Source organism: Triticum aestivum, chromosome 7D (genome assembly GCF_018294505.1).
Source record: "Triticum aestivum cultivar Chinese Spring chromosome 7D, IWGSC CS RefSeq v2.1, whole genome shotgun sequence".
Classification (NCBI taxonomy): domain Eukaryota; kingdom Viridiplantae; phylum Streptophyta; class Magnoliopsida; order Poales; family Poaceae; genus Triticum; species Triticum aestivum.
This window is the reverse complement of record NC_057814.1, coordinates 270,164,861-270,184,702: the sequence shown is the minus strand read 5'-3', so window position 1 is coordinate 270,184,702 and position 19,842 is coordinate 270,164,861.

Here is a 19,842-nt window from a genome sequence, read left to right as displayed (position 1 = left end):
GACCTTGGTCGGCGAGATGAGTACGACTCCAGCCCCCGCGCCCTGCCGCGCGAAGGCACCGTCGAAGTGCATGACCCAGCCATTGGGCGCCTCATCGCCAGGCGTGAGGGATTGGCCCCTCATCCAGCCCTCGACTGGGAGCGTCCATCCACTCCACCACAAAATCAGCGAGGGACGCACCCTTGACGACCCTGGTTGTGTTGAACTCCAGCTGGAAGGCTTGCAGCTCGATGTTCTACTCGGCAACCCTCTTAGCGGTGTTGGGGCTGCATAGCACCTTCTCTAGGGGGTATGCGGAGATGACCTTGATGGGGTGGCCCTGAAAATAGTGACGCAACTTTCTTGAGGCGACGAGGAGCACGAACAGGAGCTTCCGCTGCATGGGCTAGCGCGTGCGTGCATCCCACAACACTGTGCTGACGAAGTACACCGAATGCTCGACGAGGGGCGAGGTATCGACGGCACCTTGCTCTATGTGGGGCGTGAGGGACTCGAGAGTCCCGCAGGCTGATGAAGCGATGAGATCCTCAGGAGCGCCGTCCTGAGGCAGGGAAGGTTGCACGACTCCTCGCGGGTCACCTTGCTTTGCACCTGCGCCGGCATGCTCCTCCCAGACCGCCATGAGTGATGCGCTAGCTGAGTGGGGGGTCGCCGCCAAGTAGAGCACCAGGGGCTCACGAGGACGAGGCGCCACCATGATAGGTGGGCTCGTGAGGTATCTCTTGAGGTCTTCGAAGGCCGCCTCAGCTTCTGGGGTCCACTCGAAAGGGCACTTCCTCTTCATCAGCTTGAAGAAAGGGAGGGCGCGCTCGCCGAGCTTGGAGATGAAGTACCCCAAGGAGGTCACACAATCCGTGAGCTTCAGCATCTCTTTGAGAGTCTGAGGTAGGCTCCTCCTTTCTATTGCCTTGATCTTCTCGGGGTTAGCCTCGATCCCTCTGTGTGATACCAATAAACACAGTAGCTTGCCGAACGGAACCCCAAACACGCACTTCTCCGGGTTAAGCCTCAGGTTCACCTTGTGTAGGTTGGTGAACGTCTCCTCCAGGTCTTGGATTAGGGTCCTCGCCTCCTGCGACTTGACCATGTGTCGTCGATGTATGCCTACGCATTTCTCCCCAGCTGCAGCCCCAGCGCGATATGCATCAGCCGTTGGAAGGTTGCACCGGCATTCCGCAGCCCGAAGGGCATGCAGGTGTAGCGGTACATGCCGCACGGGGAGATGAAGGCTGTTTTCTCGACGTCCTCTGTCGCCATCTTGATTTGATTATATCCTGAAAAAGCGTCCAGGAAGCACAACAGATCGCACTCAGCGGTGGAGTCCATGATCCGGTCAATGCGCGCGAGCGCAAAGGGGTCCTCAGGGCAGGCCTTGTTGAGGCTCGTGAAGTCGACGCGCATGCGCTCCTTCGCCCCTTTTGGGGACAACCACTGGGTTGGCCAGCCAATCCGAGTGCCGTACTTACCGAATAACACCAGCCTCTTGCAGCTTCTGGACCTCCTGGACGATGAACACTTGCTTCTCTTGTGCTTGACGTCGCGCCTTTTGCTTCACCGGGCGTGCATTGGGGCATACCACCAAGTGGTGCTCGATCACCTCCCTCGGGACACCGACCAAGTCGGACGCTTCCCACGCAAATATGTCTTTGTTGGCTCGGAGGAAGCCAACCAATGCCTTCTCTTGGTCCGGGGGAAGACCGGCATCTATGGTGAAGGTGGGGCCCGATCCCCCGCTGTCGATAGGCACCTGCTTCATATCGGCCCAGTTCTGAGAGAACAACTGCTTTTTCTTTGCGGGCGCGGCCTCCAGAGCCTCCGAGGCATCCCTGGCATTGGGGCATGAGGCCGACGCGGTCTTGTTGACGAGCTTGAGGGCTCGGACCGCATCCTTTGTGTCTCCGGCCACCGTGATGATGCCGCTGCTGCGCGGCATCTTGATGACGTTGTAGCCCGGATGGGTCGCCGCCATGAACTTGGCGAGGGCTGGATACCCCGGGATGGCGTTGTACGGAAGGCCGATGCGGGCCACGTCGAAGTCGATCAGCTCGGTGCGATAATTGTCGCGCTACCCGAAGGTGACGGGGAGGCGCACTTGCCCAGGGGGGTGGCCGAGCCCTTGACCACCCCCGAGAAGGGCTTGGTGGGCACGAGCTGGTCATAAGGCACCTAGAGCAGGTCAAAGGTCTCCACGGAGAGGATGTTGAGGCCGCCGCCGCCATCGATCAGGGTCTTAGTGACCACGACGTTGCTAATGGTGGGCGTGCAAAGCATGGGAAGCGCGCCCGCAGCGCCCATGGTCTTGGGATGATCTTTGAAGTTGAAGCTGATGTCAGCCTCAAGCGCTGCGTGGCCTCGAGAAGCCTCATGTCGCGGCCGAGTAGCACTTACCCGATGAAATAGCTGCTTGACGTGGCGGCCAGAAGCAGGCGCCTGTGACCCACCCATGATGCATGCGACTACTTGGGGCACCGGCGCCACGAAATGCGTGATACGTCTCTGTCGTATCTACTTTTCCAAACACTTTTGCCCTTTTTTTGGAATCTAACTTGCATGATTTGAATGGAACTAACCCGGACTGACGCTGTTTTCAGCAGAATTGCCATGGTGTTATCTTTGTGCAGAAACAAAAGTTCTCGGAATGACCTGAAACTTCACGGAGATTATTTTTGGAAATAATAAAAAATACTGGCGAAAGAATCAAGGCCAAGGGCCCACACCCTTTCCACGAGGGTGGGGGGCGCGCCTACCCCCTAGGCGTGCCCCCTGCCTCGTGGGCACCCTGGAGCTCCACCGACCTCAACTCCAACTCCATATATTCATGTTCGGGGAGAAAAAAATCAGAGAAAAAGATTCATCGCGTTTTACGATACGGAGCCGCCGCCAAGCCCTAAACTCTCTCGGGAGGGCTGATCTGGAGTCCGTTCGGGGCTTCGGAGAGGGGAATCCGCCGCTGTCGTCATCATCAACCATCCTCCATCACCAATTTCATGATGCTCACCGCCGTGCGTGAGTAATTCCATCGTAGGCTTGCTGGACGGTGATGGGTTGGATGAGATTTATCATGTAATCGAGTTAGTTTTGTTAGGGTTTGATCCCTAGTATCCACTATGTTCTGAGATTGATGTTGCTATGACTTTGCTATGCTTAATGCTTGTCACTAGGGCCCGAGTGCCATGATTTCAGATCTGAACCTATTATGTTTTCATGAATATATGTGAGTTCTTGATCCTATCTTGCAAGTCTATAGTCACCTACTATGTGTTATGATCCGGCAACCCCGAAGTGACAATAATCGGGACCACTCCCGGTGATGACCATAGTTTGAGGAGTTCATGTATTCACTATGTGTTAATGCTTTGGTCCGGTACTCTATTAAAAGGAGGCCTTAATATCCCTTAGTTTCCGCTAGGACCCCGCTGCCACGGGAAGGTAGGACAAAAGATGTCATGCAAGTTCTTTTCCATAAGCACGTATGACTATATTCGGAATACATGCCTACATTACATTGATGAATTGGAGCTAGTTCTGTGTCACCCTATGTTATGACTGTTACATGATGAACCGCATCCGGCATAATTCTCCATCACCGATCCAATGCCTACGAGCTTTTCACATATTGTTCTCCGCTTATTTACTTTTCCGTTGCTACTGTTACAATCACTACAAAACCCAAAAATATTACTTTTGCTACCGTTACCGTTACTTCCATACTACTTTGCTACTAAATACTTTGCTGCAGATACTAAGTTATCCAGGTGTGGTTGAATTGACAACTCAACTGCTAATACTTGAGAATATTCTTTGGCTCCCCTTGTGTCGAATCAATAAATTTGGGTTGAATACTCTACCCTCGAAAACTGTTGCGATCCCCTATACTTGTGGGTTATCAAGACTATTTTCTGGCGCCGTTGCCGGGGAGCATAGCTCTATTCTTTGAGTCACTTGGGATTTATATCTGCTGGTCACTATGAAGAACTTGAAAGACGCGAAAACAAAAATTTATCCCTCAACTACGAGGGGAGGTAAGGAACTGCCATCTAGCTCTGCACTTGATTCACCTTCTGTTTTGAGTAAGCTTGCGACACCTAAACCTGCTTCTGCTATTAATTCTGATATGTCGCATGTTATTGATGATGCCACTTCTGCTATGCATGATACTTATGATGAAACTACTTCTATGCTTGATACTACTGTGCCACTTGGTGAATTTCTTGATGAACAACTTGCTAGGGCTAGAGAGAATGAAATTATTGAAACTGATAATATTGATGAAAGTGATGATGAAGATTCTCCCCCTAGATATGAATTGCCTGTTGTGCCTGAGGGCTATGTTATGGATGAAGAAACTGCTAGAGACTTTCTTGCTTGCAATGATAGAAGTGATCTTAAGAAATTATTAGCTAAGCTGAAACAAAAAACTCTGAATGCTAGAATGAAATATGATCCTGCTTATGCTACTTCACCTATCTTTGTTACTGATAAGGATTATGAATTCTCTGTCGACCCTGATATAATTACTTTGGTTGAATCTGATCCTTTCTATGGCTATGAATCTGAAACTGTTGTGGCACATCTTACTAAATTAAATGATATAGCCACCCTGTTCACTAATGATGAGAAAACTCGCTACTATTATATCCTTAAAATATTTCCGTTCTCATTAAAGGGTGATGCTAAGATATGGTTTAATTCTCTTGATCCTGGTTGTGTGCGTAGTCCCCAGGATATGATTTATTACTTCTCTGCTAAATATTTCCCTGCTCATAAGAAACAAGCTGCTTTAAGGGAAATATATAATTTTGTGCAAATTGAAGAAGAGAGTCTCCCACAAGCTTGGGGGAGGCTTCTCCAATTACTTAATGCTTTGCCTGATCATCCTCTTAAGAAAAATGATCTTTTATAATGGACTAACCGATGCTTCCAGAGACCACTTGGATAGTTGTGCTGGTTGTGTTTTCAGGGAAAGAACACCGGATGAAGCTGAAATTCTATTGAATAATATGTTGACCAATGAAAATAATTGGACACTTCCTGAACCAACTCCTAAGCCAACTCCGAAGAAAAGGGGTGTCCTATTTCTTAGTCCTGAAGATATGCAAGAGGCAAAGAAATCTATGAAATAAAAAGGTATAAAAGCTGAAGATGTTAAGAATTTACCTCCTGTTGAAGAAATACATGGTCTTAATTTACCGCCTGTTGAAGAAATACATGATTTTAATCCATTTCCTATTGAAGAAGTACACAGTCTTGATAACCCGACACAGGTAGTAAAGGTAAATTCTCTCTATAGATATGATAAAGCTGAAATCCCTCCCACTAAATTTGCTAGCCAATGCTTAGATGAGTTTGATGATTTTATGGTTAAGCAAGAAAACTTCAATGCTTATTTTGGTAGAGAACTAAAACACAATGCTTATATGATTGAACACTTGAGTGATTATATGTCTAGAGTTAATGGTGAACTTAAACTCATTAGTAAACATGCTTCTATGGTTACCACTCAAGTAGAACAAGTACTTAAGGCTCAGAATGATTTGCTCAATGAATTGAATAGTAAGAATAATGATTTTGCTGTTAGAGTGGCTACTAGAACTGGTAAAATGACTCAGGAACCTCTGTATCCTGAAGGCCATCCTAAGAGAATTGAGCAGGATTCTCAGAGAAATAATATTGATGCACCTAGTCCTTCTAAAAAGAAGAAAAAGAAAAATGATAGGACTTTGCATGCTTCTAGTGAACCTGTTGTAGACACACCTGAGAATCCCAACGATATTTCTATTTCTGATGCTGAAACACAATCTGGTAATGAACATGAACCTAGTGATAATGTTAATGATAATGTTCATGTTGATGCTCAACCTAGCAATGATAATGATGTAGAAATTGAACCTGCTGTTGATCTTGATAACCCACAATCAAAGAATCAACGTTATGATAAGAGAGACTTTGTTGCTAGGAAGCACGGTAAGGAAAGAGAACCATGGGTTCAGAAACCCATGCCTTTTCCTCCCAAACCATCCAAGAAAAAGGATGATGAGGATTTTGAGCGCTTTGCTGAAATGATTAGACCTATCTTCTTGCGTATGCGTTTGACTGATATGCTCAAAATGAATACTTATGCTAAGTATATGAAAGAAATTGTTACTAATAAAAGAAAGATACCGGAAGCTGAAATTTCCACCATGCTTGCTAATTACACTTTTAAGGGTGGAATACCTAAGAAACTAGGAGATCCAGGAGTACCAACTATACCATGCTCCATTAAAAGAAACTATGTTAAAACTGCTTTATGTGATCTTGGAGCCGGTGTTAGTGTTATGCCTCTCTCTTTATATCGTAGACTTGATTTGAATAAGTTGACACCTACTGAAATATCTTTGCAAATGGCTGATAAATCAACTGCTATACCTGTCGGTATTTGTGAGGATGTGCCTATTGTGGTTGCAAATGTTACTATTTTAACGGACTTTGTTATTCTTGATATTCCCGAGGACGATAGTATGTCTATTATTCTTGGAAGACCCTTTTTGAATACTGCAGGGGCTGTTATTGATTGCAACAAAGGCAATGTCACTTTTCATGTTAATGGTAATGAGCATACGGTACACTTTCCGAGGAAACAACCTCAAGTTCATAGTATAAATTCTATTGGAAAAATTCCATCGATTATTTTTGGAGGTTTTGAATTTCCTCTTCCTACTGTCAAGAAGAAATATGATATTCTTATTATTGGGGATGTGCATATCCCCGTTGAGGTAACATAGTGTTATTCGAAATTTCTCCGGTTTCATGCGATTCGGAATGAGTTTGTTAACAAGACCTGATCAACCTTGTTAGTGGATTCCTTTTGATGAGCATGAGGTGGATGAAGTTAGAAGGCACAACCTTCTGTACCCTCCTTTTACTTTCTGTTATTTAGTTGAAATAAAGCAAAAATAGTATTTTCTGTCTGTTTTCTGAATTATCCGTGCAATAAAAAATACCCCGAAAATAAAAGTTCTCCAAATGCCCCGAAATTGAAATACGATTTTTTCTGGAATATTTGAGAATATCTGGCACTGAGAACACATCAGGGGGAGCAAGCACCTGGCCACGAGGGTCCAGGGCGCGCCCACCCCCTGGGCGCGCCCCCTGCCTCGTGGGCCCATGGTGGCTCCCCTCCACTTATTCCTGCACCCACACACTCCTTCTTCCTCCCAAAAAAATCACCAACCAGCTCAAGCACGAGTTCTAGCTCATTTTGCTGCGATTTTCGATCTCCTTGCTCAAAGCACCTCTCACAAAACTGCTTTGGGGGATTGTTCCTTGGTATGTAACTCCTCCAATGGTCCAATTAGTTTTTGTTCTAGTGCTTTATTCATTGCAAATTTGTGCTGCCTAGGTGACCATGTTCTTGAGCTTGCATGTCAAATATATGTGGTCCCAAGTAACTCTAATGCATGATATAGTCTCTAGGCACTTGTGGGAGTAGTTGCTATCAATTTTGATGAGTTTGGTTCACTTTTATTTGAAGTTACTAAAATTTTCAGAAATTTTTCAGAGGAAGAAATATGTTTAGGAAAATGTACCAAGGTGGCCCTTCAAGGAAGCAAGGACCCAGGCTCGCAAAGCGCGATGCCGACGATGAACCACCAAGGGACGCTCAAGTGCGAGCTTGCGAATGGCCTTCAGAGGACTTCATGGATCGTGCAAGAATCAAGGAAGAATTTAACGCATATGTGCGTAACGCTGATCTTGTGAGCTTCGAGGCAGATAAGTGCCGTCAGTACCACTATCTCACTGATTCCTTTGTTAGGAGGTTTGGATTTTCATCTTCACGCAATTATCAAACTGTCCTATTTGATCTTTATGAAAATTCTTATACTATGGACTTAGAGTATTTCAACACTGCTTGCAAACTTCCACAATGGGGTAGCACTAGTGAGCCTCGCAAATCTGAGTTTAGAGATTTTCTTGCTAGTATAACTGTGGGGGAGTCTAGAGATATAACACAAGCTACCATATGGAGCATTCATTTTCCTGCTATACACTATTTTGCTCTCTTCATAGGTAGGTGCGTAAATGGTAAGGATGAAGCATGTCACATATGTGTCCCTGACCTCAGTGTTCTCAGGAGTGCTGTATTAGGAGATAAACATTATAATTTGGGAGCCATTGTTGCATGTAGGTTGCATAATAATAGATTTAATAGAGATTTCTTTGGTGGAATTTATGCAACCCGTTTAGCTAATTTTCTTAATATACCCATACGTGAGTATGATATTGAGTTGCCCCTGTTTATTTAGATTATGAGGCTATGGTTCGCCATCGTTTTGTTGAGAGGAACGATCAGTTCCTCCAGTACCGGCTAATCTTTGACAGACGACGCACCTATCACATCGCTCTCCATGCTCCTACTTTCTTTGACTTTCAGGCGAAGGGGAGACATTTCATAACCAGGGAGGAGGCGAACGAGTATGAGAGGAGGGCTGAGATAGCTCGCCTCCAAGCTGCAGCCCACGATGCAATAACTGCTGCATCTCAGTACGACCCCAACTATAACTTTGGATATCCGTCAGGCCAGCCGTGGCAATAGACCAACTTAGGCCAAAAGCCTAAGCTTGGGGGAGTACGTATTTCTCACCGACATTACATTTATGTTCACACACTCATTGCTAGTTGTCGGTGCTCATACTTTTTCACTGTAATATCCATGCTAGTTTATTTTCTTTTTATGCTTTCTTCTTGTGTGTTTGAAAAATCTTAAGAAAACCAAAAAAATAAGTTGTAGCGTTTAGCTAGTTTACCTTTCTTGCTGTAGTAGTAATAATTAAAAGAAAACCCAAAAATATTTCCTGTTCTTCTTTTGCTTGTTGGGAGCTTTCCCGTGTAAATAGTTTTATTTCTTTTCTTTTCTTTGGGGGTCGATAGGAGAAGACCATAATGAAATTGTTGAAGTGGCTCTTATATGCATTATTGTTGATTTAACCAAGAGCCCATATTGCCTTGTCTTCTCCTGTTTATTGAATGCTCGCAGATTCCAGCTTAGTCCAATGCACGTGCACTATTATTATTATTCACATCGTTCGGTCGTGCAAGTGAAAGGCAATTATGACGATATATGATGGACTGATTGAGATGAGAGAAGCTGGTATGAACTCGACCTCTCTTGTTTTTGTAAATATGATTAGTTCATCGTTCCTGATTCAGCCTATTATGAATAAACATGTTTGCAATGACAATTAGAGATTATAGTTACTTATGCCATGCTTAATTAGCTAGGAGTTTATAATGGTTTACCTTGCGTGCCAACATGCTATTAAAATGGTTGTGATGTGGTATGATGGGGTGGTATCCTCCTTTGAATGATTCAAGTGACTTGACTTGGCACATGTTCACACATGTAGTTGAAACAAATCAACATAGCCTTCACGATATTTATGTTCATGGTGGATTATATCCTACTCATGCTTGCACTCAATGTTCATTAATTTTAATGCATGTTCATGACTGTTGTCGCTCTCTAGTTGGTCGCTTCCCAGTCTTTTCTAGCCTTCACTTGTACTAAGCGGGAATACTGCTTGTGCATCCAATCCCTTAAACCCCAAAGTTATTCCATATGAGTCCACTATACCTTCCTATATGCGGTATCTACCTGCCGTTCCAAGTAAATTTGTATGTGCCAAACTCTAAACCTTCAAATGAAATTCTGTTTTGTATGCTCGAATAGCTCATGTATCAACTAGGGCTGTCCGTATCTTCCATGTTAGGCGGGTTATTCTCAAGAGGAGTGGACTCCGCTCCTCACTCACGAGAAAATGGCTGGTCACCGGGATGCCCAGTCCCATGCTTTATGCAAATCAAATCAAAATAATTGCAAACAAAACTCCCCCGGGACTGTTGTTAGTTGGAGGCACTCGTTGTTTCGAGCAAGCCATGGATTGATGCTTGTTGGTGGAGGGGGAGTATAAACTTTACCATTCTGTTTGGGAACCGCCTATAATGTGTGTAGCATGGAAGATATCGCCATCTCTTGGTTGTTATGTTGACAATGAAAGTATGCCGCTCAAAATATTATTTATCTCTATTTCAAAATCGAGCTCTGGCACCTCTACAAATCCCTGCTTCCCTCTGCGAAGGGCCTATCTATTTACTTTTATGTTGAGTCATCACCCTCTTATTAAAAAGCACCAGCTGGAGAGCACCGCTGTCATTTGCATCCATTACTATTAATTTATATTGGGTATGACTATGACTGGATCTCTTTTACCATGAATTACAATGTCTAGTCAGTCCTTGATCTTTAAAGGTGCTCTGCATTTATGTTTTGCGGTCTCAGAAAGGGCTAGCGAGATACCATCTTGTTATATCATATCATGATTGTTTTGAGAAAGTGTTGTCATCCGAGATTTATTATTATTGCTCGCTAGTTGATTATGCCATTGATATGAGTAAACATGAGACCTAAGAGTTACTGTGAATATGGTTAGTTCATAATCTTTGCTGAAAACTTGAATGCTGGCTTTACATATTTACAACAACAAGAGCAAACAGAGTTTGTAAAAGTTTTTCTTTATCACTTTCAGTTTGTCAACTGAATTGCTTGAGGACAAGCAAAGGTTTAAGCTTGGGGGAGTTGATACGTCTCCGTCGTATCTACTTTTCCAAACACTTTTGCCCTTGTTTTGGACTCTAACTTGCATGATTTGAATGGAACTAACCCGGACTGATGCTGTTTTCAGCAGACTTGTCATGGTGTTATCTTTGTGCAGAAACAAAAGTTCTCGGAATGACCTGAAACTTCACGGAGATTATTTTTGGAAATAATAAAAAATACTGGCGAAAGAATCAAGGCCAGGGGGCCCACACCCTTTCCACGAGGGTGGGGGGCGCGCCCCCTGCCTCGTGGGCCCCCTGGAGCTCCACCGACCTCAACTCCAACTCCATATATTCGTGTTCGGGGAGAAAAAATCAGAGAGAAAGATTCATCGCGTTTTACGATACGGAGCCGCCGCCAAGCCCTAAACTCTCTCGGGAGGGCTGATCTGGAGTCCGTTCGGGGCTCCGGAGAGGGGAATCCGTCGCCATCGTCATCATCAACCATCCTCCATCACCAATTTCATGATGCTCACCGCCGTGCGTGAGTAATTCCATCGTAGGCTTGCTGGACGGTGATGGGTTGGATGAGATTTATCATGTAATCGAGTTAGTTTTGTTAGGGTTTGATCCCTAGTATCCACTATGTTCTGAGATTGATGTTGCTATGACTTTGCTATGCTTAATGCTTGTCACTAGGGCCCGAGTGCCATGATTTCAGATCTGAACCTATTATGTTTTCATGAATATATGTGAGTTCTTGATCCTATCTTGCAAGTCTATAGTCACCTACTATGTGTTATGATCCGGCAACCCCGAAGTGACAATAATCGGGACCACTCCCGGTGATGACCATAGTTTGAGGAGTTCATGTATTCACTATGTGTTAATGCTTTGGTCCGGTACTCTATTAAAAGGAGGCCTTAATATCCCTTAGTTTCCGCTAGGACCCCGCTGCCACGGGAGGGTAGGACAAAAGATGTCATGCAAGTTCTTTTCCATAAGCACGTATGACTATATTCGGAATACATGCCTACATTACATTGATGAATTGGAGCTAGTTCTGTGTCACCCTATGTTATGACTGTTACATGATGAACCGCATCCGGCATAATTCTCCATCACCGATCCAATGCCTACGAGCTTTTCACATATTGTTCTTCGCTTATTTACTTTTCCGTTGCTACTGTTACAATCACTACAAAACCCAAAAATATTACTTTTGCTACCGTTACCGTTACTTCCATACTACTTTGCTACTAAATACTTTGCTGCAGATACTAAGTTATCTAGGTGTGGTTGAATTGACAACTCAACTGCTAATACTTGAGAATATTCTTTGGCTCCCCTTGTGTCGAATCAATAAATTTGGGTTGAATACTCTACCCTGAAAAACTGTTGCGATCCCCTATACTTGTGGGTTATCTCTTTAATGCTAAAGAGGCAAGCACAGGCGAGGAGTCCCGAGGCATCAGGCAAAGGTTTCCATATCAGTGCAACGAGACCAAGACTAGCAGGACGGCAAGACGGAGGTCACCGTGGAGCCCAAGACGGTGTCACAACCAGAGCCTTTTGCAGGCGAAGACCACCTTTAGTCAGGATAACTTGTACTAGTTGTCTCCCTTCGAATTTGGCCATTGTTGGATCCCTTCCCGCTCAATATTTGGGGAGAGGACCAGGGCCTCTATAAATAGGACTAGCCACCACCATAGAGGGGGACGGATCATTCAGATCATCCTCATCCACACAAGTGCACCAAGCACAAGAGCACCTCTCCTCAGGAGGCTGTTCTTCCCTTGTAACTGTTCATCCTCAGCCCAAGAGACAATCCACCACACCACACTGGAGTAGGGTATTACACCACATCGGTGGCCCGAACCAGTATAAACTCTTGTGTCTCTCGTTCTTCGGGTTCGTCGAGCTAGGCCTTGCGATTTGGCGACATCGATCTATGGAGAGAGAGATCTTCGTGCGCACCCCAGTGTTCGAACCTCAAGGGGTTTGCCAGAACCCGAAATCCGACATTTGGCGCGCCAGGTAGGGGTGCACCGGAGCCTCTCTTCCGCCAGTTGATCTACCGACGCTCCGTGGTTCCAATGTCCGGCGATCCGAGGACCAACGCCGACCGCTGGGCAGCTTGGCCAGCCCGGGCGGCATCGTCCTCCCAAGAAGACCTCTACCCTGCGCCCTAGGCGGCACGCGCGCCGCCAAACGCTACGGGGCGCTGGCGGCGCGGCCAAACGCCATCCACCCTAACTCCACGACAAGCGTGGGCAGCGGCGAGGGCCTCAAGCTACGCTGCGGCAATGGTGCCACACACCCGACAGGAACAAGCAAACATGAGGTCCGCGCTCACGGTAGCTCGGGAGCTCCTGCGATGCCGGCTGATGGAGAGCGGCCGAGATGCATTGCTGGAGCGCGTCGCCGAGCTACTGGACGCCGCGGCCTCAAGAGCACCGCCCTTCTCCTCCCTGCTTACGCCTCAGGCCGCGGCTGGATCGCATGGCGGGCCTCGCCGTGCCCGCGTGCCCTCGGGCGCGCCCGGAGGTTACGTCGACACCGGCGCGACCAGCAGCACCGGATGCCCAATCGCACCCGCCCCACCTCCGATAAGCGCGGGTACGAGCGTTGCCACCCGCGGCCCCAGCGGGATGCCGCCCTACCATCCTCAGGGTGGCACGCTGGGCCGGGCAACGTGGATCGTGGGGCACTTCAGCGAGGTCTTCGGTGCGGTGGCCTCGGAGGCCTACGTGCCCCGCATGATGGACCAGGAGTACGCGCTGGAAGACGACCCTGGCTCGTTCCTCGAGCCAGGCTGGGAGGAGGAGGCGCTAGAAGCTGAGGCCTTCCAGGAGCCTCCCGTGAGCCTCACCAACCATGTCGGCGACAACAGCTACAGGGTACCACTAATCCCTCAAGAGCAAGCTTACGCTAACCATGGGTCGCAAGAGGATCAGGTCATGGCGGCGGACGGCAGCCCCAGCTCGACAGCCTCCCTTCCACCAGGAGGAGCGCACTGGGGGCTGCAGGGAAGGGGCCAGGAGCAAGGCCCCTCCCCGCATCGCGCGGAGCAGGGCGTCCCCCGAAGGTAGGCCCTCTGCCGGGGAGGTGCCGGTGAGCCTTCCCCTGGCAGAGGACCCGTGGTCACCGAGGGCGCCGCTGGCGTCCCCTTTGCCCCTTGGCTTCGTCATGGTTTCCGGACGCCCCAATGGTGGTCGAGGGTGGCGCAAGGCGGGGCCCTCGTCTGGCGATACGAAGTAAGGCTCACGCCTGTGAAGGTCTCCGCTCATGACATGCTCACGTAATAATGAGTGGGGCTGTACACGCCCCACAGTCTCAGGAGTGCCGCCCTCGGGCCTCGGGGGCTCCCTCCCACGCCCCAGTGGCAGCACTTAGCTCCGCGCTGGTGAGAAGACAAGAAGACTAGACTAGGCACCGGACGCGGCCATTTGCTTTTAACCTCTTTTTCTGTAGCCCTGCTTTCTGGCATTGGATTTAAGTTTGAAGTTGAATTTTCATTGGTGTGCACGGGGGTGCCTTTCCTCGTTCGTGCGATTTCTTACAATCTGGTTCCTTGCCTTGATTCGGAGTTTGCTCCTGTTGCCTCCCCCTCGCGAGCGGGGGCTGGGCATAGCGCACGCGCACAGCGTGCATGTCCTGCCATGGCCGACGCTTGCTTCTCGCGAGGCCCTCTCGGATGGATCGACAGGCTCCTCAGAAACTCACAACCTCCTATGCCGGTTTGGGACCTGTCCTGGCTAAGGTAAATTATAGCAGCAAACTCGCAGCGGGACTCGCGGGTTCATGAAGACACATATCCAGCATGGCCTAAAGAATAGAGGCAGTAATTTGTTTACATGAGGGGCTTCCCCTCCCAAAATGCTCTCACAACTTCCAGGGCCATGCCCGAGCTTTCTCATGCAGCGACAACGACAAGGAAGCACGGGCTTAATCGGAGATGTCACTCACCGCGTCCTCCGGGTCTCCCCCAGACGCGACGCTGGCATCGCTGGCGTCGTCGCTGGCATCACCGTCGCCATTGCCGGCGCCACCCTCACCGTCGTCGACCACGTCGCCTTCATCCACAGCGACCACCACCGCGTCGTCCTCGGAGGTGAAGGCCCTGACTAAAGCATCCACATTGTCTTCTACCTAGCGCGCCAGGTCGCCCCGGATGGCACCGGACACAGGGGCAATGGCGGCGTCAAAATCAAAGTTGGGGTAGGAGTTCTGGAGATGGCTGAAGACGCGGGAGAACACGCGCCTGAGCAGGCCACGGCTCCTCTCTTTGACAAGCCCGCGAGCCCTCTCGGATCGACTCTCTAGGTGTGTCACCACATCGGTGAAGAAAAGGAGGTGACTGGCATAATCGTTCAAGTGGGGATGAGGGGCGTCCTCGTCGCAAATGGCGCCTAGTGCCCCGTTGGCTCTGATCATGAGGCTTTGGAGCGTGGGGGCGTGCACGCGCTCCAGCTTCTATCATCGGAGCGCTTCCTCCCTGCTCTGCTGCGTGAAGGACTCGGTGCTGGTGACCCGCCACTGAAGGGAAAGCAGCTCGGCACGGGCGGAAGCTAGCTCAGCTTGCACTGAGACTAGGGCGGCTGTGGAGGCTCTCTCGCGCTGCTCCACCTCAGCCAATTCTGTCCTGAGGGCAGTAGTCCGGCCCACGGCTTCGGCTTCCACAAGCTCTAGCTTCAGGTCATACCTGCCAACAAGATCTGCGCGAACCTCGGCCACCCTGCTGTCGACCTCCTTCTGGATCCTCGCCTCACGCGCGTTAGCGGCATCCTCCGCTTGGGCAACCTGGCGCTCCCTTGTCTCCAACCTCTCAAGCTGAAGTCTGCGCTCCGTGGCTTCTAGCGCCAACGCTTCCTCGCGCTTCAGGATCTCTTCCTCCTCGGCAGGCGTCCCCTTCATCGACGCTAGGGCGGCTTTGCGCGCCTCCACTTGCTGCTCCAATGAGGCGCTCTAGGCTTGGAGCTCCCACACGCGTTTCTCTGCAATCTCGCGGCGACAATCCGCTTCCCTGGCTTCTTCCAAGGCTCGAGCGCAGTCCTTACGCGAGGTCGCTAGAGACGCCTCGGCCTTTGCGTTATCAAGCTCGCACTGGTAGCGCCCAAGGTTGATGGCCACCTTCAGTTTATGCCACTCCTCCATCAGCCGAAGACCCTCGGCCTCGAGGCGCGCGTCTACCTCCATGAGTTCTCCGCCGAGCCGGCTCATCGCGCCCATTGCCTCCTGAAAGAGCTCGTGGCAGACGACACCCCGTTCGTGCGCAAGCTTGAGCGCGCCGCCAATTCCGTCCTCCAAAGCGGGGGTCGCCGACGGGATCCGAAGCGGCTCACCCCCTCTCGGCAGGGGGTTGGGGGCTGGCGCCCCCCCGGTCGCCGATTGGACTTTGGCGGGAGCCCGGTCGAGTTGAGGCTCGCTGCTCGAAGAGGAAGCCAAGACCGAAGCCATCCAGCTGACGTCCACAACCAGGGGAGGAGCCCTTGGCACGCTCGTCGCACCCCCGGCGAGGTCACGGAGAAGAGACGGCAGGAGCAAGGGCTCGAGGCACCAAGCTGGCGCGTATGTCTCTCCGGCCGACCACGCGCCAGGGGCGGCATGCTGGCTCGGGACGCTCAAGGCCAGTGGGAGATTTGAGGCAGGAGGAGGTTGTTTCCCGGGAGGCTTCACAGCCTTGGCGGAAGGGATCCTGAAGAGCCACCATCAGGAGAGGGAGCAGCACTCGAGGAATTACAAAGATAAGGTACTTCTCATCCACGGCGATGTACTTCCCCTGTTTCAACAGCCGGAAGGCGCCACGGCTGTAGCTTGGGGACCCCTTCCTCTTGCGGAGCGCATCGAAGTCTACACAGAGCCAACCGAAGCGTTGGACGTGGCGACTAGCGCAGGGCGCGGCTGGCGAAGCGCCCGAGGAGGCGACCTCGGGAGTGCCAGGCTGGGGAGAACCATTGGGCTCCGCCTCGCGATGACCTGCTGAGGCCTCGGGAGCTTCGGCCTCAGGAGCAGCGGATTGCGTCGCCCCTTCAACTGCCACCTCAGGACGAGAGTCACGGGCTCCTGGAGATGGCGCCTCAGGAGCCACAGGTGGCGTCGACACCTCGGCACCCGCGCCTCCGGCCTCCGGAGGAGCTTGTCCCCTGCATCCACTTTGGGGCAAGTTCGGCGCCGGCGACAAGGAGGGGAACCACGGTGACGGGGTTCTCACGGGGCCCCTCAAGGCCAACTAGACGTAGCCCCCATTCGTCAAAAGGGGGCATCTGTCCCACGAACTCCACCCTGTTTGAGCAACAGTACAAGAGACAGCCCTCCAGTGGCAAATCGGTTGGCGAGGGGTCGCCCGTCAGGACCTCAAGCACCGTTCTTCATGCCTCGAGCGGAAGCCCTGACTCCTGAAGCCTCATGCGATCCTGACCGACAGTCAGGGCCCACATCGGCTGGGAATGGCGCTGGAGTGGGGCGATGCAGCTTCAGAGGAACTCCTTCATCACCATGCGCGCACTCAAACCAAGATCTTTCAGCCTCTTCAACCGGAACTAGACGAAGGCGAGGCGGGGGCTCGCAAGCTCCTCGTGGTCCCAGCCGGAGCTGGGGACGGCGGGCGCCGACGGAGGCAAGAGCAAGGGGTTGAGCACTCCGACATCCACATACACCCACCGCGTCCGAAACCCGCTCGCAGACGGCGGGAGTTCAAAATTAATCCCCGAGCCGGCCGTCGCTGCCACGGCCTGGAAACTCAGGCACCCCGAGCTTTGCCGGGGGTCGGTCATGTGCAGCAAGAAGAAATGGCGCAGGAGGGCCACGGAGGGGGAAATGCCCACCATGGCCTTGCAGACGAAGGAAAAGATGACAAGAAGGGCGATGGATTGGGGATCCAGGTGCAGCATATGGATCTGGTAATGGGAAAGCACGGCGTTGAAGAAGTCGGAGAAGGGAGGGACCAGGCCGGCCCACAGGGCGTCGATGAAGAATTGGACCTCAGTGGCTATTCTGTCGATAGAAGCTCGGGACGCAGGCCAGGCCACCGTCCCTCCCCATTCGTTGAAGCTGGTGGCGAGCGCAGGGCGGACCTTGTCCATGGCCTCCCGATTGAGCACCCGCGATCGGCCGATGGTGGGCTCGATGGCCAGGGGCAGGCTGGCTGAGGACAGGGGCTTCTTCCCTTTCTCCATTCGGCTCGGCACCATGGCGATGGAGAAAGCTGAACTCAGGTCAGATTGGGAGAGGAAGCTGAGGTTCGAAGAAGCGAAGGAGTTGGGGAGTGCGTTGCCAGCAATGGGGAAATAACTGTGTAGGACGCCGTGGCCGCCTAGCCAGGCGGATATCAAGGCTGCCTGGGGAAGCGAGGCCGCCCACGTCCAATCCACCGCCACGCGTCAAGCGGGGCCACAGGCTGTTGGGGCCCGCGGCACTCCGCACTTGCCCTTTGGCTTCGCCTCGAAGCCAAGTCCGAGCACGCCTTGGGCCTGGGGGCTATTGTTGGCGTCCTGGAAACGGGGGTCCCCAGACTTGCCTGCCTGCGGCCCACGGCGTGGCTCCACCAGCGGCCCTGTATGGCTCATCTTCACAAGCAAACACTCAAGACCCTCACGAGGGGCCAAGCCTCGCAAGGCGGACGACACAAGACCTCCTCGGGACGGCCTCACTAGGCTGGCTCGCGAGGGGCGGAGAGATCAAGGCAAGGGATACCTCGCGAGGTTCCTATGACGCAAGCCATGACGACTGGAACTAGGCAGGCGCCAACACGCGCAGTGTCCTCATTTCCTCTTTGGTGCTAAAGAGGCAAGCACAGGCGAGGAGTCCCGAGGCATCAGGCAAGGGATTCCATATCGGTGCAACGAGACCAAGACCAGCAGGACGGCAAGACGGAGGTCACCGTGGAGCCCAAGACGGCGTCACCACCAGAGCCTTTGGCAGGCGAAGACCACCTTTAGGCAGGATAACTTGTACTTGTCTCCCTTCGAATTTGACCGTTGTTGGATCCCTTCCCTCTCAATACTTGGGGAGAGGACTACGGCCTCTATAAATAGGACTAGCCACCACCATAGAGGGGGACAGATCATTCAGATCATCCTCATCCACACAAGTTCACCAAGCACAAGAGCACCTCTCCTCAGGAAGCTGTTCGTCCCTTGTAACTGTTCATCCTCAGCCCAAGAGGCAATCCACCACACCACACTGGAGTAGGGTATTACACCACATCGGTGGCCCGAACCAGTATAAACCCTTGTGTCTCTCGTTCTTCGTGTTCGTCGAGATAGGCCTTGCGATTTGGCGAGAGCGATCTAGGGAGAGAGATCTTCGTGCGCACCCCAGTATTCGAACCTCAAGGGTTTTGCCGGAACCCGAAATCCGATAGCCGTCGTACCGCGGGGGCAGCGCCGGCCTGAACCTCGCGGGCCACCTCACCCGGCACAGGCCAGGGGTGAAGACCGGGCAGCCCGCAGTGCTCCCGTAGGCTTCGGGCGGCCATGCCTGCAGGGCGACAGCCGCCATAGGGACGACGAAACAAGGGCGGAGCTTGGCTGGTGAAGAGGCGAAGCTTCGACACGCGCCTACACTACAAAAAAAGACACATCCGTGACATTCTGGGCCAAACGAATTTTTTTCCTGTCATGCTTATGACACTTCTATGACGATAATTGTGACAAAAACCGGTATCATCATAGATGTGGTGGGCTCCTACTTCTATGACAAAAAATCATGACAGAAAATGGGCTTTTCGTCCTGGGCGGGCCGGAGACGCAACTGCATGACATTCTTTGGGCCGTCCATGACGGAAAAAACCGTGGTAGAAGCGAGGGCGCGGAAAATATCGGGGAGTTCCCGGTTACAGTGGGTGGTCGGGGGCCGAGCGATGTGTTTCTCTCATACGTACGCGCGTGTGTGCGAGGCATTGGGCTCTAACTGAACCCGAGCGAGGCGTTGGGCTCTAATTGAACCCGAGCGATTGCACCGCAGGCTACGCGTTACTGAACCCGAGCGATCGATCGATCCCTTGCTGTTAACTGAACCTGAGTGATTCCTTCGCTACTGCTGCTAACGGAAGCGGATCGAACACTGCTGCCTCCTTCCCTTGATGAACAATGAGCTTTTTTGGGGGGGGGGGTTGGATGAACAGTTGCCGGTGGGGGTTTGGATGAACATGACCCCGTGGTAGTAGAGGCCGTTGCCGCTGGATGAACAGGGCCCCGACCGATCGAGCCGGTGGATGAACAGGACGACCCCGTGGAGGGCTGGTTGAATAGTAGCCGGTGGAGG